Here is a 20,000-nt window from a genome sequence, read left to right as displayed (position 1 = left end):
TGGTTAGTACTTGGATGGGAGACCGCCTGGGAATACCAGGTGCTGTAAGCTTTTGCCTTTTCTTCACTATTTATATAATATGCTGGCTTTTACGGAGGCTGATCTTTAAATAGCCCACTTTTTGGAGCAGCCCTCGCTTATGGCCATACCGCGCTGAGAGCGCCCGATCTCATCTGATCTCGGAAGCTAAGCAGCGTCGGGCCTGGTTAGTACTTGGATGGGAGACCGCCTGGGAATACCAGGTGCTGTAAGCTTTTGCCTTTTCTTCACTATTTATATAATATGCTGGCTTTTAGAAAGACGTGTTTTACCGCTCTATTTATTACAATCATTTAAATGTATTATAGAGTTTTAAGTGTTTTACATGTTTTTTAGGCCATTTTATTACTCTTAACATTTTAAGTGAGTGTGTGTCTTTAAAAAATGGATGGTTGGCCTGCCATGTGACTAGACACATGACAGGAAGCAGGAAGTACAACTGTATAAGAGAGCAGCATGACAAACAAAGGACAGTCACCAAACTGTTGGATTGAGGAGTTGCTAATTTTAGAGCTCACCTTTCCATTCACCACCTGCAAACTTTGGATTACACTTTCTGTGGATTGTATATACACCGGTGGACACTCACATTGGACTTATCAACACACTGGGATTCTTGGACTGTTTTTAGGGTATGGACAAATGAACTGTATTCTTTTAACAGCGTTTACCTCATTTTAACGTGTTGTTTTAAAGTCTTTTATGTGAACCTTGTAAATAAACCAAATCTATTTAAACCAATCTTCTTTTATGTCTCATTCTTTTAACCACTAGTCATCTCTCACAGTTAAATCTGACCCCATTTTAGTCTTGTAACTCGGCCGATAAGGCCGATTGTTACACTTGGATGGGAGACCGCCTGGGAATACCAGGTGCTGTAAGCTTTTGCCTTTTCTTCACTATTTATATAATATGCTGGCTTTTACGGAGGCTGATCTTTAAATAGCCCACTTTTTGGAGCAGCCCTCGCTTACGGCCATACTCACATTGGACTTATCAACACACTGGGATTCTTGGACTGTTTTTAGGGTATGGACAAATGAACTGTATTCTTTTAACAGCGTTTACCTCATTTTATCGTGTTGTTTTAAAGTCTTTTATGTGAACCTTGTAAATAAACCAAATCTATTTAAACCAATCTTCTTTTATGTCTCATTCTTTTAACCACTAGTCATCTCTCACAGTTAAATCTGACCCCATTTTAGTCTTGTAACTCGGCCGATAAGGCCGATTGTTACACTTGGATGGGAGACCGCCTGGGAATACCAGGTGCTGTAAGCTTTTGCCTTTTCTTCACTATTTATATAATATGCTGGCTTTTAGAAAGACGTGTTTTACCGCTCTATTTATTACAATCATTTAAAAGTATTATAGAGTTTTAAGTGTTTTACATGTTTTTTAGGCCATTTTATTACTCTTAACATTTTAAGTGTATGTGTCTTTAATAAATGGATGGTTGGCCTGTCATGTGACTAGACACATGACAGGAAGCAGGAAGTACAACTGTATAAGAGAGCAGCATGACAAACAAAGGACAGTCACCAAACTGTTGGATTGAGGAGTTGCTAATTTTAGAGCTCACCTTTCCATTCACCACCTGCAAACTTTGGATTACACTTTCTGTGGATTGTATATACACTGGTGGACACTCACATTGGACTTATCAACACACTGGGGTTCTTGGACTGGGAATACCAGGTGCTGTAAGCTTTTGCCTTTTCTTCACTATTTATATAATATGCTGGCTTTTACGGAGGCTGATCTTTAAATAGCCCACTTTTTGGAGCAGCTCTCGCTTATGGCCATACCGTGCTGAGAGCGCCCGATCTCGTCTGATCTCGGAAGCTAAGCAGCGTCGGGCCTGGTTAGTACTTGGATGGGAGACCGCCTGGGAATACCAGGTGCTGTAAGCTTTTGCCTTTTCTTCACTATTTATATAATATGCTGGCTTTTAGAAAGACGTGTTTTACCGCTCTATTTATTACAATCATTTACATGTATTATAGAGTTTTAAGTGTTTTACATGTTTTTTAGGCCATTTTATTACTCTTAACATTTTAAGTGTATGTGTCTTTAATAAATGGATGGTTGGCCTGTCATGTGACTAGACACATGACAGGAAGCAGGAAGTACAACTGTATAAGAGAGCAGCATGACAAACAAAGGACAGTCACCAAACTGTTGGATTGAGGAGTTGCTAATTTTAGAGCTCACCTTTCCATTCACCACCTGCAAACTTTGGATTACACTTTCTGTGGATTGTATATACACTGGTGGACACTCACATTGGACTTATCAACACACTGGGGTTCTTGGACTGTTTTTAGGGTATGGACAAATGAACTGTATTCTTTTAACAGAGTTTACCTGTTTTTAGGGTATGGACAAATGAACTGTATTCTTTTAACAGAGTTTACCTAGTTTTATCGTGTTGTTTTAAAGTCTTTTATGTGAACCTTGTAAATACACCAAATCTATTTAAACCAATTTTCTTTTATGTCTCATTCTTTTAACCACTAGTCATCTCTCACAGTTAAATCGGACCCCATTTTAGTCTTGTAACTCGGCTGATAAGGCCGATTGTTACACTTTTATGGGAGACCGCCTGGGAATACCAGGTGCTGTAAGCTTTTGCCTTTTCTTCACTATTTATATAATATGCTGGCTTTTACGGAGGCTGATCTTTAAATAGCCCACTTTTTGAAGCAGCCCTAGCTTATGGCAATACCGCGCTGAGAGCGCCCGATCTCGTCTGATCTCGGAAGCTAAGCAGCGTCGGGCCTGGTTAGTACTTGGATGGGAGACCGCCTGGGAATACCAGGTGCTGTAAGCTTTTGCCTTTTCTTCACTATTTATATAATATGCTGGCTTTTACGGAGGCTGATCTTTAAATAGCCCACTTTTTGGAGCAGCCCTCGCTTATGGCCATACCGCGCTGAGAGCGCCCGATCTCATCTGATCTCGGAAGCTAAGCAGCGTCGGGCCTGGTTAGTACTTGGATGGGAGACCGCCTGGGAATACCAGGTGCTGTAAGCTTTTGCCTTTTCTTCACTATTTATATAATATGCTGGCTTTTAGAAAGACGTGTTTTACCGCTCTATTTATTACAATCATTTAAATGTATTATAGAGTTTTAAGTGTTTTACATGTTTTTTAGGCCATTTTATTACTCTTAACATTTTAAGTGAGTGTGTGTCTTTAAAAAATGGATGGTTGGCCTGCCATGTGACTAGACACATGACAGAAAGCAGGAAGTACAACTGTATAAGAGAGCAGCATGACAAACAAAGGACAGTCACCAAACTGTTGGATTGAGGAGTTGCTAATTTTAGAGCTCACCTTTCCATTCACCACCTGCAAACTTTGGATTACACTTTCTGTGGATTGTATATACACCGGTGGACACTCACATTGGACTTATCAACACACTGGGATTCTTGGACTGTTTTTAGGGTATGGACAAATGAACTGTATTCTTTTAACAGCGTTTACCTAGTTTTATCGTGTTGTTTTAAAGTCTTTTATGTGAACCTTGTAAATACACCAAATCTATTTAAACCAATCTTCTTTTATGTCTCATTCTTTTAACCACTAGTCATCTCTCACAGTTAAATCTGACCCCATTTTAGTCTTGTAACTCGGCTGATAAGGCCGATTGTTACACTTTTATGGGAGACCGCCTGGGAATACCAGGTGCTGTAAGCTTTTGCCTTTTCTTCACTATTTATATAATATGCTGGCTTTTACGGAGGCTGATCTTTAAATAGCCCACTTTTTGAAGCAGCCCTAGCTTATGGCAATACCGCGCTGAGAGCGCCCGATCTCGTCTGATCTCGGAAGCTAAGCAGCGTCGGGCCTGGTTAGTACTTGGATGGGAGACCGCCTGGGAATACCAGGTGCTGTAAGCTTTTGCCTTTTCTTCACTATTTATATAATATGCTGGCTTTTACGGAGGCTGATCTTTAAATAGCCCACTTTTTGGAACAGCCCTCGCTTATGGCCATACCGCGCTGAGAGCGCCCGATCTCATCTGATCTCGGAAGCTAAGCAGCGTCGGGCCTGGTTAGTACTTGGATGGGAGACCGCCTGGGAATACCAGGTGCTGTAAGCTTTTGCCTTTTCTTCACTATTTATATAATATGCTGGCTTTTAGAAAGACGTGTTTTACCGCTCTATTTATTACAATCATTTAAATGTATTATAGAGTTTTAAGTGTTTTACATGTTTTTTAGGCCATTTTATTACTCTTAACATTTTAAGTGAGTGTGTGTCTTTAAAAAATGGATGGTTGGCCTGCCATGTGACTAGACACATGACAGGAAGCAGGAAGTACAACTGTATAAGAGAGCAGCATGACAAACAAAGGACAGTCACCAAACTGTTGGATTGAGGAGTTGCTAATTTTAGAGCTCACCTTTCCATTCACCACCTGCAAACTTTGGATTACACTTTCTGTGGATTGTATATACACCGGTGGACACTCACATTGGACTTATCAACACACTGGGATTCTTGGACTGTTTTTAGGGTATGGACAAATGAACTGTATTCTTTTAACAGCGTTTACCTCATTTTAACGTGTTGTTTTAAAGTCTTTTATGTGAACCTTGTAAATAAACCAAATCTATTTAAACCAATCTTCTTTTATGTCTCATTCTTTTAACCACTAGTCATCTCTCACAGTTAAATCTGACCCCATTTTAGTCTTGTAACTCGGCCGATAAGGCCGATTGTTACACTTGGATGGGAGACCGCCTGGGAATACCAGGTGCTGTAAGCTTTTGCCTTTTCTTCACTATTTATATAATATGCTGGCTTTTACGGAGGCTGATCTTTAAATAGCCCACTTTTTGGAGCAGCCCTCGCTTACGGCCATACTCACATTGGACTTATCAACACACTGGGATTCTTGGACTGTTTTTAGGGTATGGACAAATGAACTGTATTCTTTTAACAGCGTTTACCTCATTTTATCGTGTTGTTTTAAAGTCTTTTATGTGAACCTTGTAAATAAACCAAATCTATTTAAACCAATCTTCTTTTATGTCTCATTCTTTTAACCACTAGTCATCTCTCACAGTTAAATCTGACCCCATTTTAGTCTTGTAACTCGGCCGATAAGGCCGATTGTTACACTTGGATGGGAGACCGCCTGGGAATACCAGGTGCTGTAAGCTTTTGCCTTTTCTTCACTATTTATATAATATGCTGGCTTTTAGAAAGACGTGTTTTACCGCTCTATTTATTACAATCATTTAAAAGTATTATAGAGTTTTAAGTGTTTTACATGTTTTTTAGGCCATTTTATTACTCTTAACATTTTAAGTGTATGTGTCTTTAATAAATGGATGGTTGGCCTGTCATGTGACTAGACACATGACAGGAAGCAGGAAGTACAACTGTATAAGAGAGCAGCATGACAAACAAAGGACAGTCACCAAACTGTTGGATTGAGGAGTTGCTAATTTTAGAGCTCACCTTTCCATTCACCACCTGCAAACTTTGGATTACACTTTCTGTGGATTGTATATACACTGGTGGACACTCACATTGGACTTATCAACACACTGGGGTTCTTGGACTGGGAATACCAGGTGCTGTAAGCTTTTGCCTTTTCTTCACTATTTATATAATATGCTGGCTTTTACGGAGGCTGATCTTTAAATAGCCCACTTTTTGGAGCAGCTCTCGCTTATGGCCATACCGTGCTGAGAGCGCCCGATCTCGTCTGATCTCGGAAGCTAAGCAGCGTCGGGCCTGGTTAGTACTTGGATGGGAGACCGCCTGGGAATACCAGGTGCTGTAAGCTTTTGCCTTTTCTTCACTATTTATATAATATGCTGGCTTTTAGAAAGACGTGTTTTACCGCTCTATTTATTACAATCATTTACATGTATTATAGAGTTTTAAGTGTTTTACATGTTTTTTAGGCCATTTTATTACTCTTAACATTTTAAGTGTATGTGTCTTTAATAAATGGATGGTTGGCCTGTCATGTGACTAGACACATGACAGGAAGCAGGAAGTACAACTGTATAAGAGAGCAGCATGACAAACAAAGGACAGTCACCAAACTGTTGGATTGAGGAGTTGCTAATTTTAGAGCTCACCTTTCCATTCACCACCTGCAAACTTTGGATTACACTTTCTGTGGATTGTATATACACTGGTGGACACTCACATTGGACTTATCAACACACTGGGGTTCTTGGACTGTTTTTAGGGTATGGACAAATGAACTGTATTCTTTTAACAGAGTTTACCTGTTTTTAGGGTATGGACAAATGAACTGTATTCTTTTAACAGAGTTTACCTAGTTTTATCGTGTTGTTTTAAAGTCTTTTATGTGAACCTTGTAAATACACCAAATCTATTTAAACCAATTTTCTTTTATGTCTCATTCTTTTAACCACTAGTCATCTCTCACAGTTAAATCGGACCCCATTTTAGTCTTGTAACTCGGCTGATAAGGCCGATTGTTACACTTTTATGGGAGACCGCCTGGGAATACCAGGTGCTGTAAGCTTTTGCCTTTTCTTCACTATTTATATAATATGCTGGCTTTTACGGAGGCTGATCTTTAAATAGCCCACTTTTTGAAGCAGCCCTAGCTTATGGCAATACCGCGCTGAGAGCGCCCGATCTCGTCTGATCTCGGAAGCTAAGCAGCGTCGGGCCTGGTTAGTACTTGGATGGGAGACCGCCTGGGAATACCAGGTGCTGTAAGCTTTTGCCTTTTCTTCACTATTTATATAATATGCTGGCTTTTACGGAGGCTGATCTTTAAATAGCCCACTTTTTGGAGCAGCCCTCGCTTATGGCCATACCGCGCTGAGAGCGCCCGATCTCATCTGATCTCGGAAGCTAAGCAGCGTCGGGCCTGGTTAGTACTTGGATGGGAGACCGCCTGGGAATACCAGGTGCTGTAAGCTTTTGCCTTTTCTTCACTATTTATATAATATGCTGGCTTTTAGAAAGACGTGTTTTACCGCTCTATTTATTACAATCATTTACATGTATTATAGAGTTTTAAGTGTTTTACATGTTTTTTAGGCCATTTTATTACTCTTAACATTTTAAGTGTATGTGTCTTTAATAAATGGATGGTTGGCCTGTCATGTGACTAGACACATGACAGGAAGCAGGAAGTACAACTGTATAAGAGAGCAGCATGACAAACAAAGGACAGTCACCAAACTGTTGGATTGAGGAGTTGCTAATTTTAGAGCTCACCTTTCCATTCACCACCTGCAAACTTTGGATTACACTTTCTGTGGATTGTATATACACTGGTGGACACTCACATTGGACTTATCAACACACTGGGGTTCTTGGACTGTTTTTAGGGTATGGACAAATGAACTGTATTCTTTTAACAGAGTTTACCTGTTTTTAGGGTATGGACAAATGAACTGTATTCTTTTAACAGAGTTTACCTAGTTTTATTGTGTTGTTTTAAAGTCTTTTATGTGAACCTTGTAAATACACCAAATCTATTTAAACCAATTTTCTTTTATGTCTCATTCTTTTAACCACTAGTCATCTCTCACAGTTAAATCGGACCCCATTTTAGTCTTGTAACTCGGCTGATAAGGCCGATTGTTACACTTTTATGGGAGACCGCCTGGGAATACCAGGTGCTGTAAGCTTTTGCCTTTTCTTCACTATTTATATAATATGCTGGCTTTTACGGAGGCTGATCTTTAAATAGCCCACTTTTTGGAGCAGCCCTCGCTTACGGCCATACCGCGCTGAGAGCGCCCGATCTCGTCTGATCTCGGAAGCTAAGCAGCGTCGGGCCTGCTTAGTACTTGGGTGGGAGACCGCCTGGGAATACCAGGTGCTGTAAGCTTTTGCCTTTTCTTCACTATTTATTTAATATGCTGGCTTTTAGAAAGACGTGTTTTACCGCTCTATTTATTACAATCATTTAAATGTATTATAGAGTTTTAAGTGTTTTACATGTTTTTTAGGCCCTTTTATTACTCTTAACATTTTAAGTGAGTGTGTGTCTTTAAAAAATGGATGGTTGGCCTGCCATGTGACTAGACACATGACAGGAAGCAGGAAGTACAACTGTATAAGAGAGCAGCATGACATACAACGGACAGTCACCAAACTGTTGGATTGAGGAGTTGCTAATTTTAGAGCTCACCTTTCCATTCACCACCTGCAAACTTTGGATTACACTTTCTGTGGATTGTATATACACCGGTGGACACTCACATTGGACTTATCAACACACTGGGATTCTTGGACTGTTTTTAGGGTATGGACAAATGAACTGTATTCTTTTAACAGCGTTTACCTCGTTTTATCGTGTTGTTTTAAAGTCTTTTATGTGAACCTTGTAAATAAACCAAATCTATTTAAACCAATCTTCTTTTATGTCTCATTCTTTTAACCACTAGTCATCTCTCACAGTTAAATCTGACCCCATTTTAGTCTTGTAACTCGGCCGATAAGGCCGATTGTTACACTTGGATGGGAGACCGCCTGGGAATACCAGGTGCTGTAAGCTTTTGCCTTTTCTTCACTATTTATATAATATGCTGGCTTTTAGAAAGACGTGTTTTACCGCTCTATTTATTACAATCATTTACATGTATTATAGAGTTTTAAGTGTTTTACATGTTTTTTAGGCCATTTTATTACTCTTAACATTTTAAGTGTATGTGTCTTTAATAAATGGATGGTTGGCCTGTCATGTGACTAGACACATGACAGGAAGCAGGAAGTACAACTGTATAAGAGAGCAGCATGACAAACAAAGGACAGTCACCAAACTGTTGGATTGAGGAGTTGCTAATTTTAGAGCTCACCTTTCCATTCACCACCTGCAAACTTTGGATTACACTTTCTGTGGATTGTATATACACTGGTGGACACTCACATTGGACTTATCAACACACTGGGGTTCTTGGACTGTTTTTAGGGTATGGACAAATGAACTGTATTCTTTTAACAGAGTTTACCTGTTTTTAGGGTATGGACAAATGAACTGTATTCTTTTAACAGAGTTTACCTAGTTTTATCGTGTTGTTTTAAAGTCTTTTATGTGAACCTTGTAAATACACCAAATCTATTTAAACCAATTTTCTTTTATGTCTCATTCTTTTAACCACTAGTCATCTCTCACAGTTAAATCGGACCCCATTTTAGTCTTGTAACTCGGCTGATAAGGCCGATTGTTACACTTTTATGGGAGACCGCCTGGGAATACCAGGTGCTGTAAGCTTTTGCCTTTTCTTCACTATTTATATAATATGCTGGCTTTTACGGAGGCTGATCTTTAAATAGCCCACTTTTTGGAGCAGCCCTCGCTTACGGCCATACCGCGCTGAGAGCGCCCGATCTCGTTTGATCTCGGAAGCTAAGCAGCGTCGGGCCTGCTTAGTACTTGGGTGGGAGACCGCCTGGGAATACCAGGTGCTGTAAGCTTTTGCCTTTTCTTCACTATTTATTTAATATGCTGGCTTTTAGAAAGACGTGTTTTACCGCTCTATTTATTACAATCATTTAAATGTATTATAGAGTTTTAAGTGTTTTACATGTTTTTTAGGCCCTTTTATTACTCTTAACATTTTAAGTGAGTGTGTGTCTTTAAAAAATGGATGGTTGGCCTGCCATGTGACTAGACACATGACAGGAAGCAGGAAGTACAACTGTATAAGAGAGCAGCATGACATACAACGGACAGTCACCAAACTGTTGGATTGAGGAGTTGCTAATTTTAGAGCTCACCTTTCCATTCACCACCTGCAAACTTTGGATTACACTTTCTGTGGATTGTATATACACCGGTGGACACTCACATTGGACTTATCAACACACTGGGATTCTTGGACTGTTTTTAGGGTATGGACAAATGAACTGTATTCTTTTAACAGCGTTTACCTCGTTTTATCGTGTTGTTTTAAAGTCTTTTATGTGAACCTTGTAAATAAACCAAATCTATTTAAACCAATCTTCTTTTATGTCTCATTCTTTTAACCACTAGTCATCTCTCACAGTTAAATCTGACCCCATTTTAGTCTTGTAACTCGGCCGATAAGGCCGATTGTTACACTTGGATGGGAGACCGCCTGGGAATACCAGGTGCTGTAAGCTTTTGCCTTTTCTTCACTATTTATATAATATGCTGGCTTTTAGAAAGACGTGTTTTACCGCTCTATTTATTACAATCATTTAAATGTATTATAGAGTTTTAAGTGTTTTACATGTTTTTTAGGCCATTTTATTACTCTTAACATTTTAAGTGAGTGTGTGTCTTTAAAAAATGGATGGTTGGCCTGCCATGTGACTAGACACATGACAGGAAGCAGGAAGTACAACTGTATAAGAGAGCAGCATGACAAACAAAGGACAGTCACCAAACTGTTGGATTGAGGAGTTGCTAATTTTAGAGCTCACCTTTCCATTCACCACCTGCAAACTTTGGATTACACTTTCTGTGGATTGTATATACACCGGTGGACACTCACATTGGACTTATCAACACACTGGGATTCTTGGACTGTTTTTAGGGTATGGACAAATGAACTGTATTCTTTTAACAGCGTTTACCTCATTTTAACGTGTTGTTTTAAAGTCTTTTATGTGAACCTTGTAAATAAACCAAATCTATTTAAACCAATCTTCTTTTATGTCTCATTCTTTTAACCACTAGTCATCTCTCACAGTTAAATCTGACCCCATTTTAGTCTTGTAACTCGGCCGATAAGGCCGATTGTTACACTTGGATGGGAGACCGCCTGGGAATACCAGGTGCTGTAAGCTTTTGCCTTTTCTTCACTATTTATATAATATGCTGGCTTTTACGGAGGCTGATCTTTAAATAGCCCACTTTTTGGAGCAGCCCTCGCTTACGGCCATACTCACATTGGACTTATCAACACACTGGGATTCTTGGACTGTTTTTAGGGTATGGACAAATGAACTGTATTCTTTTAACAGCGTTTACCTCATTTTATCGTGTTGTTTTAAAGTCTTTTATGTGAACCTTGTAAATAAACCAAATCTATTTAAACCAATCTTCTTTTATGTCTCATTCTTTTAACCACTAGTCATCTCTCACAGTTAATTCTGACCCCATTTTAGTCTTGTAACTCGGCCGATAAGGCCGATTGTTACACTTGGATGGGAGACCGCCTGGGAATACCAGGTGCTGTAAGCTTTTGCCTTTTCTTCACTATTTATATAATATGCTGGCTTTTAGAAAGACGTGTTTTACCGCTCTATTTATTACAATCATTTAAAAGTATTATAGAGTTTTAAGTGTTTTACATGTTTTTTAGGCCATTTTATTACTCTTAACATTTTAAGTGTATGTGTCTTTAATAAATGGATGGTTGGCCTGTCATGTGACTAGACACATGACAGGAAGCAGGAAGTACAACTGTATAAGAGAGCAGCATGACAAACAAAGGACAGTCACCAAACTGTTGGATTGAGGAGTTGCTAATTTTAGAGCTCACCTTTCCATTCACCACCTGCAAACTTTGGATTACACTTTCTGTGGATTGTATATACACTGGTGGACACTCACATTGGACTTATCAACACACTGGGGTTCTTGGACTGGGAATACCAGGTGCTGTAAGCTTTTGCCTTTTCTTCACTATTTATATAATATGCTGGCTTTTACGGAGGCTGATCTTTAAATAGCCCACTTTTTGGAGCAGCTCTCGCTTATGGCCATACCGTGCTGAGAGCGCCCGATCTCGTCTGATCTCGGAAGCTAAGCAGCGTCGGGCCTGGTTAGTACTTGGATGGGAGACCGCCTGGGAATACCAGGTGCTGTAAGCTTTTGCCTTTTCTTCACTATTTATATAATATGCTGGCTTTTAGAAAGACGTGTTTTACCGCTCTATTTATTACAATCATTTACATGTATTATAGAGTTTTAAGTGTTTTACATGTTTTTTAGGCCATTTTATTACTCTTAACATTTTAAGTGTATGTGTCTTTAATAAATGGATGGTTGGCCTGTCATGTGACTAGACACATGACAGGAAGCAGGAAGTACAACTGTATAAGAGAGCAGCATGACAAACAAAGGACAGTCACCAAACTGTTGGATTGAGGAGTTGCTAATTTTAGAGCTCACCTTTCCATTCACCACCTGCAAACTTTGGATTACACTTTCTGTGGATTGTATATACACTGGTGGACACTCACATTGGACTTATCAACACACTGGGGTTCTTGGACTGTTTTTAGGGTATGGACAAATGAACTGTATTCTTTTAACAGAGTTTACCTGTTTTTAGGGTATGGACAAATGAACTGTATTCTTTTAACAGAGTTTACCTAGTTTTATCGTGTTGTTTTAAAGTCTTTTATGTGAACCTTGTAAATACACCAAATCTATTTAAACCAATTTTCTTTTATGTCTCATTCTTTTAACCACTAGTCATCTCTCACAGTTAAATCGGACCCCATTTTAGTCTTGTAACTCGGCTGATAAGGCCGATTGTTACACTTTTATGGGAGACCGCCTGGGAATACCAGGTGCTGTAAGCTTTTGCCTTTTCTTCACTATTTATATAATATGCTGGCTTTTACGGAGGCTGATCTTTAAATAGCCCACTTTTTGAAGCAGCCCTAGCTTATGGCAATACCGCGCTGAGAGCGCCCGATCTCGTCTGATCTCGGAAGCTAAGCAGCGTCGGGCCTGGTTAGTACTTGGATGGGAGACCGCCTGGGAATACCAGGTGCTGTAAGCTTTTGCCTTTTCTTCACTATTTATATAATATGCTGGCTTTTACGGAGGCTGATCTTTAAATAGCCCACTTTTTGGAGCAGCCCTCGCTTATGGCCATACCGCGCTGAGAGCGCCCGATCTCATCTGATCTCGGAAGCTAAGCAGCGTCGGGCCTGGTTAGTACTTGGATGGGAGACCGCCTGGGAATACCAGGTGCTGTAAGCTTTTGCCTTTTCTTCACTATTTATATAATATGCTGGCTTTTAGAAAGACGTGTTTTACCGCTCTATTTATTACAATCATTTACATGTATTATAGAGTTTTAAGTGTTTTACATGTTTTTTAGGCCATTTTATTACTCTTAACATTTTAAGTGTATGTGTCTTTAATAAATGGATGGTTGGCCTGTCATGTGACTAGACACATGACAGGAAGCAGGAAGTACAACTGTATAAGAGAGCAGCATGACAAACAAAGGACAGTCACCAAACTGTTGGATTGAGGAGTTGCTAATTTTAGAGCTCACCTTTCCATTCACCACCTGCAAACTTTGGATTACACTTTCTGTGGATTGTATATACACTGGTGGACACTCACATTGGACTTATCAACACACTGGGGTTCTTGGACTGTTTTTAGGGTATGGACAAATGAACTGTATTCTTTTAACAGAGTTTACCTGTTTTTAGGGTATGGACAAATGAACTGTATTCTTTTAACAGAGTTTACCTAGTTTTATCGTGTTGTTTTAAAGTCTTTTATGTGAACCTTGTAAATACACCAAATCTATTTAAACCAATTTTCTTTTATGTCTCATTCTTTTAACCACTAGTCATCTCTCACAGTTAAATCGGACCCCATTTTAGTCTTGTAACTCGGCTGATAAGGCCGATTGTTACACTTTTATGGGAGACCGCCTGGGAATACCAGGTGCTGTAAGCTTTTGCCTTTTCTTCACTATTTATATAATATGCTGGCTTTTACGGAGGCTGATCTTTAAATAGCCCACTTTTTGGAGCAGCCCTCGCTTACGGCCATACCGCGCTGAGAGCGCCCGATCTCGTCTGATCTCGGAAGCTAAGCAGCGTCGGGCCTGCTTAGTACTTGGGTGGGAGACCGCCTGGGAATACCAGGTGCTGTAAGCTTTTGCCTTTTCTTCACTATTTATTTAATATGCTGGCTTTTAGAAAGACGTGTTTTACCGCTCTATTTATTACAATCATTTAAATGTATTATAGAGTTTTAAGTGTTTTACATGTTTTTTAGGCCCTTTTATTACTCTTAACATTTTAAGTGAGTGTGTGTCTTTAAAAAATGGATGGTTGGCCTGCCATGTGACTAGACACATGACAGGAAGCAGGAAGTACAACTGTATAAGAGAGCAGCATGACATACAACGGACAGTCACCAAACTGTTGGATTGAGGAGTTGCTAATTTTAGAGCTCACCTTTCCATTCACCACCTGCAAACTTTGGATTACACTTTCTGTGGATTGTATATACACCGGTGGACACTCACATTGGACTTATCAACACACTGGGATTCTTGGACTGTTTTTAGGGTATGGACAAATGAACTGTATTCTTTTAACAGCGTTTACCTCGTTTTATCGTGTTGTTTTAAAGTCTTTTATGTGAACCTTGTAAATAAACCAAATCTATTTAAACCAATCTTCTTTTATGTCTCATTCTTTTAACCACTAGTCATCTCTCACAGTTAAATCTGACCCCATTTTAGTCTTGTAACTCGGCCGATAAGGCCGATTGTTACACTTGGATGGGAGACCGCCTGGGAATACCAGGTGCTGTAAGCTTTTGCCTTTTCTTCACTATTTATATAATATGCTGGCTTTTAGAAAGACGTGTTTTACCGCTCTATTTATTACAATCATTTAAATGTATTATAGAGTTTTAAGTGTTTTACATGTTTTTTAGGCCATTTTATTACTCTTAACATTTTAAGTGAGTGTGTGTCTTTAAAAAATGGATGGTTGGCCTGCCATGTGACTAGACACATGACAGGAAGCAGGAAGTACAACTGTATAAGAGAGCAGCATGACAAACAAAGGACAGTCACCAAACTGTTGGATTGAGGAGTTGCTAATTTTAGAGCTCACCTTTCCATTCACCACCTGCAAACTTTGGATTACACTTTCTGTGGATTGTATATACACCGGTGGACACTCACATTGGACTTATCAACACACTGGGATTCTTGGACTGTTTTTAGGGTATGGACAAATGAACTGTATTCTTTTAACAGCGTTTACCTCATTTTAACGTGTTGTTTTAAAGTCTTTTATGTGAACCTTGTAAATAAACCAAATCTATTTAAACCAATCTTCTTTTATGTCTCATTCTTTTAACCACTAGTCATCTCTCACAGTTAAATCTGACCCCATTTTAGTCTTGTAACTCGGCCGATAAGGCCGATTGTTACACTTGGATGGGAGACCGCCTGGGAATACCAGGTGCTGTAAGCTTTTGCCTTTTCTTCACTATTTATATAATATGCTGGCTTTTACGGAGGCTGATCTTTAAATAGCCCACTTTTTGGAGCAGCCCTCGCTTACGGCCATACTCACATTGGACTTATCAACACACTGGGATTCTTGGACTGTTTTTAGGGTATGGACAAATGAACTGTATTCTTTTAACAGCGTTTACCTCATTTTATCGTGTTGTTTTAAAGTCTTTTATGTGAACCTTGTAAATAAACCAAATCTATTTAAACCAATCTTCTTTTATGTCTCATTCTTTTAACCACTAGTCATCTCTCACAGTTAAATCTGACCCCATTTTAGTCTTGTAACTCGGCCGATAAGGCCGATTGTTACACTTGGATGGGAGACCGCCTGGGAATACCAGGTGCTGTAAGCTTTTGCCTTTTCTTCACTATTTATATAATATGCTGGCTTTTAGAAAGACGTGTTTTACCGCTCTATTTATTACAATCATTTAAATGTATTATAGAGTTTTAAGTGTTTTACATGTTTTTTAGGCCATTTTATTACTCTTAACATTTTAAGTGAGTGTGTGTCTTTAAAAAATGGATGGTTGGCCTGCCATGTGACTAGACACATGACAGAAAGCAGGAAGTACAACTGTATAAGAGAGCAGCATGACAAACAAAGGACAGTCACCAAACTGTTGGATTGAGGAGTTGCTAATTTTAGAGCTCACCTTTCCATTCACCACCTACAAACTTTGGATTACACTTTCTGTGGATTGTATATACACCGGTGGACACTCACATTGGACTTATCAACACACTGGGATTCTTGGACTGTTTTTAGGGTATGGACAAATGAACTGTATTCTTTTAACAGCGTTTACCTCGTTTTATCGTGTTGTTTTAAAGTCTTTTATGTGAACCTTGTAAATAAACCAAATCTATTTAAACCAATCTTCTTTTATGTCTCATTCTTTTAACCACTAGTCATCTCTCACAGTTAAATCTGACCCCATTTTAGTCTTGTAACTCGGCCGATAAGGCCGATTGTTACACTTGGATGGGAGACCGCCTGGGAATACCAGGTGCTGTAAGCTTTTGCCTTTTCTTCACTATTTATATAATATGCTGGCTTTTACGGAGGCTGATCTTTAAATGGCCCACTTTTTGGAGCAGCCCTCGCTTACGGCCATACCGCGCTGAGAGCGCCCGATCTCGTCTGATCTCGGAAGCTAAACAGCGTCGGGCCTGTTTAGTACTTGGATGGGAGACCGCCTGGGAATACCAGGTGCTGTAAGCTTTTGCCTTTTCTTCACTATTTATATAATATGCTGGCTTTTACGGAGGCTGATCTTTAAATAGCCCACTTTTTGGAGCAGCCCTGGCTTACGGCCATACCGCGCTGAGAGAGCCCGATCTCGTCTGATCTCGGAAGCTAAGCAGCGTCGGGCCTGCTTAGTACTTGGATGGGAGACCGCCTGGGAATACCAGGTGCTGTAAGCTTTTGCCTTTTCTTCACTATTTATTTAAAATGCTGGCTTTTAGAAAGACGTGTTTTACCGCTCTATTTATTACAATCATTTAAATGTATTATAGAGTTTTAAGTGTTTTACATGTTTTTTAGGCCATTTTATTACTCTTAACATTTTAAGTGAGTGTGTGTCTTTAAAAAATGGATGGTTGGCCTGCCATGTGACTAGACACATGATAGGAAGCAGGAAGTACAACTGTATAAGAGAGCAGCATGACAAACAAAGGACAGTCACCAAACTGTTGGATTGAGGAGTTGCTAATTTTAGAGCTCACCTTTCCATTCACCACCTGCAAACTTTGGATTACACTTTCTGTGGATTGTATATACACCGGTGGACACTCACATTGGACTTATCAACACACTGGGATTCTTGGACTGTTTTTAGGGTATGGACAAATGAACTGTATTCTTTTAACAGCGTTTACCTCGTTTTATCGTGTTGTTTTAAAGTCTTTTATGTGAACCTTGTAAATAAACCAAATCTATTTAAACCAATCTTCTTTTATGTCTCATTCTTTTAACCACTAGTCATCTCTCACAGTTAAATCTGACCCCATTTTAGTCTTGTAACTCGGCTGATAAGGCCGATTGTTACACTTGGATGGGAGACCGCCTGGGAATACCAGGTGCTGTAAGCTTTTGCCTTTTCTTCACTATTTATATAATATGCTGGCTTTTACGGAGGCTGATCTTTAAATAGCCCACTTTTTGGAGCAGTCCTCACTTACGGCCATACCGCGCTGAGAGCGCCCGATCTCGTCTGATCTCGGAAGCTAAGCAGCGTCGGGCCTGCTTAGTACTTGGATGGGAGACCGCCTGGGAATACCAGGTGCTGTAAGCTTTTGCCTTTTCTTCACTATTTATATAATATGCTGGCTTTTAGAAAGACGTGTTTTACCGCTCTATTTATTACAATCATTTAAATGTATTATAGAGTTTTAAGTGTTTTACATGTTTTTTAGGCCATTTTATTACTCTTAACATTTTAAGTGAGTGTGTGTCTTTAAAAAATGGATGGTTGGCCTGCCATGTGACTAGACACATGACAGAAAGCAGGAAGTACAACTGTATAAGAGAGCAGCATGACAAACAAAGGACAGTCACCAAACTGTTGGATTGAGGAGTTGCTAATTTTAGAGCTCACCTTTCCATTCACCACCTACAAACTTTGGATTACACTTTCTGTGGATTGTATATACACCGGTGGACACTCACATTGGACTTATCAACACACTGGGATTCTTGGACTGTTTTTAGGGTATGGACAAATGAACTGTATTCTTTTAACAGCGTTTACCTCGTTTTATCGTGTTGTTTTAAAGTCTTTTATGTGAACCTTGTAAATAAACCAAATCTATTTAAACCAATCTTCTTTTATGTCTCATTCTTTTAACCACTAGTCATCTCTCACAGTTAAATCTGACCCCATTTTAGTCTTGTAACTCGGCCGATAAGGCCGATTGTTACACTTGGATGGGAGACCGCCTGGGAATACCAGGTGCTGTAAGCTTTTGCCTTTTCTTCACTATTTATATAATATGCTGGCTTTTACGGAGGCTGATCTTTAAATGGCCCACTTTTTGGAGCAGCCCTCGCTTACGGCCATACCGCGCTGAGAGCGCCCGATCTCGTCTGATCTCGGAAGCTAAGCAGTGTCTGGCCTGTTTAGTACTTGGATGGGAGACCGCCTGGGAATACCAGGTACTGTAAGCTTTTGCCTTTTCTTCACTATTTATATAATATGCTGGCTTTTACGGAGGCTGATCTTTAAATAGCCCACTTTTTGGAGCAGCCCTGGCTTACGGCCATACCGCGCTGAGAGCGCCCGATCTCGTCTGATCTCGGAAGCTAAGCAGCGTCGGGCCTGCTTAGTACTTGGATGGGAGACCTCCTGGGAATACCAGGTGCTGTAAGCTTTTGCCTTTTCTTCACTACTTATTTAAAATGCTGGCTTTTAGAAAGACGTGTTTTACCGCTCTATTTATTACAATCATTTAAATGTATTATAGAGTTTTAAGTGTTTTACATGTTTTTTAGGCCCTTTTATTACTCTTAACATTTTAAGTGAGTGTGTGTCTTTAAAAAATGGATGGTTGGCCTGCCATGTGACTAGACACATGATAGGAAGCAGGAAGTACAACTGTATAAGAGAGCAGCATGACAAACAAAGGACAGTCACCAAACTGTTGGATTGAGGAGTTGCTAATTTTAGAGCTCACCTTTCCATTCACCACCTGCAAACTTTGGATTACACTTTCTGTGGATTGTATATACACCGGTGGACACTCACATTGGACTTATCAACACACTGGGATTCTTGGACTGTTTTTAGGGTATGGACAAATGAACTGTATTCTTTTAACAGCGTTTACCTCGTTTTATCGTGTTGTTTTAAAGTCTTTTATGTGAACCTTGTAAATAAACCAAATCTATTTAAACCAATCTTCTTTTATGTCTCATTCTTTTAACCACTAGTCATCTCTCACAGTTAAATCTGACCCCATTTTAGTCTTGTAACTCGGCTGATAAGGCCGATTGTTACACTTGGATGGGAGACCGCCTGGGAATACCAGGTGCTGTAAGCTTTTGCCTTTTCTTCACTATTTATATAATATGCTGGCTTTTACGGAGGCTGATCTTTAAATAGCCCACTTTTTGGAGCAGTCCTCACTTACGGCCATACCGCGCTGAGAGCGCCCGATCTCGTCTGATCTCGGAAGCTAAGCAGCGTCGGGCCTGCTTAGTACTTGGATGGGAGACCGCCTGGGAATACCAGGTGCTGTAAGCTTTTGCCTTTTCTTCACTATTTATATAATATGCTGGCTTTTAGAAAGACGTGTTTTACCGCTCTATTTATTACAATCATTTAAATGTATTATAGAGTTTTAAGTGTTTTACATGTTTTTTAGGCCATTTTATTACTCTTAACATTTTAAGTGAGTGTGTGTCTTTAAAAAATGGATGGTTGGCCTGCCATGTGACTAGACACATGACAGAAAGCAGGAAGTACAACTGTATAAGAGAGCAGCATGACAAACAAAGGACAGTCACCAAACTGTTGGATTGAGGAGTTGCTAATTTTAGAGCTCACCTTTCCATTCACCACCTACAAACTTTGGATTACACTTTCTGTGGATTGTATATACACCGGTGGACACTCACATTGGACTTATCAACACACTGGGATTCTTGGACTGTTTTTAGGGTATGGACAAATGAACTGTATTCTTTTAACAGCGTTTACCTCGTTTTATCGTGTTGTTTTAAAG

The 20,000-nt window shown here is 39.6% G+C and overlaps 22 non-coding genes across 22 annotated transcripts in view; all 22 read left to right on the top strand.

Annotated features, from left to right (window-relative positions):
• Nucleotides 1-51, top strand: part of LOC141305629 (5S ribosomal RNA) — a 119-nt gene extending 68 nt beyond the window's left edge. Inside the window, exon 1 of the ribosomal RNA XR_012344593.1 lies at nucleotides 1-51. This exon is cut by the window's left edge and continues 68 nt beyond it. This is a non-coding gene — a ribosomal RNA (5S ribosomal RNA).
• Nucleotides 52-135: 84 nt separating this feature from the next.
• On the top strand, nucleotides 136-254 carry LOC141308012 (5S ribosomal RNA). The gene has a single exon (XR_012346936.1). It is a non-coding gene; the product is annotated as a 5S ribosomal RNA (ribosomal RNA).
• Nucleotides 255-1,833: 1,579 nt separating this feature from the next.
• Nucleotides 1,834-1,952, top strand: LOC141305610 (5S ribosomal RNA). Its single transcript, XR_012344575.1, has one exon. It is a non-coding gene; the product is annotated as a 5S ribosomal RNA (ribosomal RNA).
• Nucleotides 1,953-2,753: 801 nt separating this feature from the next.
• Nucleotides 2,754-2,872, top strand: LOC141305628 (5S ribosomal RNA). The gene has a single exon (XR_012344592.1). It is a non-coding gene; the product is annotated as a 5S ribosomal RNA (ribosomal RNA).
• Nucleotides 2,873-2,956: 84 nt separating this feature from the next.
• Nucleotides 2,957-3,075, top strand: LOC141308000 (5S ribosomal RNA). The gene has a single exon (XR_012346924.1). It is a non-coding gene; the product is annotated as a 5S ribosomal RNA (ribosomal RNA).
• Nucleotides 3,076-3,828: 753 nt separating this feature from the next.
• LOC141305627 (5S ribosomal RNA) lies at nucleotides 3,829-3,947 on the top strand. The gene has a single exon (XR_012344591.1). It is a non-coding gene; the product is annotated as a 5S ribosomal RNA (ribosomal RNA).
• Nucleotides 3,948-4,031: 84 nt separating this feature from the next.
• Nucleotides 4,032-4,150, top strand: LOC141307987 (5S ribosomal RNA). Its single transcript, XR_012346910.1, has one exon. It is a non-coding gene; the product is annotated as a 5S ribosomal RNA (ribosomal RNA).
• Nucleotides 4,151-5,729: 1,579 nt separating this feature from the next.
• On the top strand, nucleotides 5,730-5,848 carry LOC141305609 (5S ribosomal RNA). Its single transcript, XR_012344574.1, has one exon. It is a non-coding gene; the product is annotated as a 5S ribosomal RNA (ribosomal RNA).
• Nucleotides 5,849-6,649: 801 nt separating this feature from the next.
• LOC141305626 (5S ribosomal RNA) lies at nucleotides 6,650-6,768 on the top strand. Its single transcript, XR_012344590.1, has one exon. It is a non-coding gene; the product is annotated as a 5S ribosomal RNA (ribosomal RNA).
• Nucleotides 6,769-6,852: 84 nt separating this feature from the next.
• Nucleotides 6,853-6,971, top strand: LOC141307864 (5S ribosomal RNA). The gene has a single exon (XR_012346789.1). It is a non-coding gene; the product is annotated as a 5S ribosomal RNA (ribosomal RNA).
• Nucleotides 6,972-7,772: 801 nt separating this feature from the next.
• Nucleotides 7,773-7,891, top strand: LOC141306600 (5S ribosomal RNA). The gene has a single exon (XR_012345558.1). It is a non-coding gene; the product is annotated as a 5S ribosomal RNA (ribosomal RNA).
• A 1,470-nt stretch (nucleotides 7,892-9,361) lies between these two features.
• LOC141306736 (5S ribosomal RNA) lies at nucleotides 9,362-9,480 on the top strand. Its single transcript, XR_012345693.1, has one exon. It is a non-coding gene; the product is annotated as a 5S ribosomal RNA (ribosomal RNA).
• Nucleotides 9,481-11,728: 2,248 nt separating this feature from the next.
• Nucleotides 11,729-11,847, top strand: LOC141305608 (5S ribosomal RNA). The gene has a single exon (XR_012344573.1). It is a non-coding gene; the product is annotated as a 5S ribosomal RNA (ribosomal RNA).
• An 801-nt stretch (nucleotides 11,848-12,648) lies between these two features.
• On the top strand, nucleotides 12,649-12,767 carry LOC141305625 (5S ribosomal RNA). Its single transcript, XR_012344589.1, has one exon. It is a non-coding gene; the product is annotated as a 5S ribosomal RNA (ribosomal RNA).
• Nucleotides 12,768-12,851: 84 nt separating this feature from the next.
• LOC141307773 (5S ribosomal RNA) lies at nucleotides 12,852-12,970 on the top strand. The gene has a single exon (XR_012346699.1). It is a non-coding gene; the product is annotated as a 5S ribosomal RNA (ribosomal RNA).
• Nucleotides 12,971-13,771: 801 nt separating this feature from the next.
• Nucleotides 13,772-13,890, top strand: LOC141306599 (5S ribosomal RNA). Its single transcript, XR_012345557.1, has one exon. It is a non-coding gene; the product is annotated as a 5S ribosomal RNA (ribosomal RNA).
• A 2,488-nt stretch (nucleotides 13,891-16,378) lies between these two features.
• On the top strand, nucleotides 16,379-16,497 carry LOC141306538 (5S ribosomal RNA). Its single transcript, XR_012345497.1, has one exon. It is a non-coding gene; the product is annotated as a 5S ribosomal RNA (ribosomal RNA).
• Nucleotides 16,498-16,581: 84 nt separating this feature from the next.
• Nucleotides 16,582-16,700, top strand: LOC141307385 (5S ribosomal RNA). The gene has a single exon (XR_012346338.1). It is a non-coding gene; the product is annotated as a 5S ribosomal RNA (ribosomal RNA).
• Nucleotides 16,701-17,453: 753 nt separating this feature from the next.
• Nucleotides 17,454-17,572, top strand: LOC141307084 (5S ribosomal RNA). The gene has a single exon (XR_012346040.1). It is a non-coding gene; the product is annotated as a 5S ribosomal RNA (ribosomal RNA).
• A 753-nt stretch (nucleotides 17,573-18,325) lies between these two features.
• Nucleotides 18,326-18,444, top strand: LOC141307656 (5S ribosomal RNA). The gene has a single exon (XR_012346606.1). It is a non-coding gene; the product is annotated as a 5S ribosomal RNA (ribosomal RNA).
• Nucleotides 18,445-18,528: 84 nt separating this feature from the next.
• On the top strand, nucleotides 18,529-18,647 carry LOC141305552 (5S ribosomal RNA). Its single transcript, XR_012344516.1, has one exon. It is a non-coding gene; the product is annotated as a 5S ribosomal RNA (ribosomal RNA).
• Nucleotides 18,648-19,400: 753 nt separating this feature from the next.
• LOC141307083 (5S ribosomal RNA) lies at nucleotides 19,401-19,519 on the top strand. The gene has a single exon (XR_012346039.1). It is a non-coding gene; the product is annotated as a 5S ribosomal RNA (ribosomal RNA).
• The last annotated feature ends 481 nt before the right edge of the window (nucleotides 19,520-20,000 follow it).

Source organism: Garra rufa, unplaced genomic scaffold (assembly GCF_049309525.1).
Source record: "Garra rufa unplaced genomic scaffold, GarRuf1.0 hap1_unplaced_002, whole genome shotgun sequence".
NCBI lineage: Eukaryota > Metazoa > Chordata > Actinopteri > Cypriniformes > Cyprinidae > Garra > Garra rufa.
The sequence above is the reverse complement of the archived record's forward strand: the minus strand, read 5'-3'. Positions and strand labels throughout refer to the sequence as shown.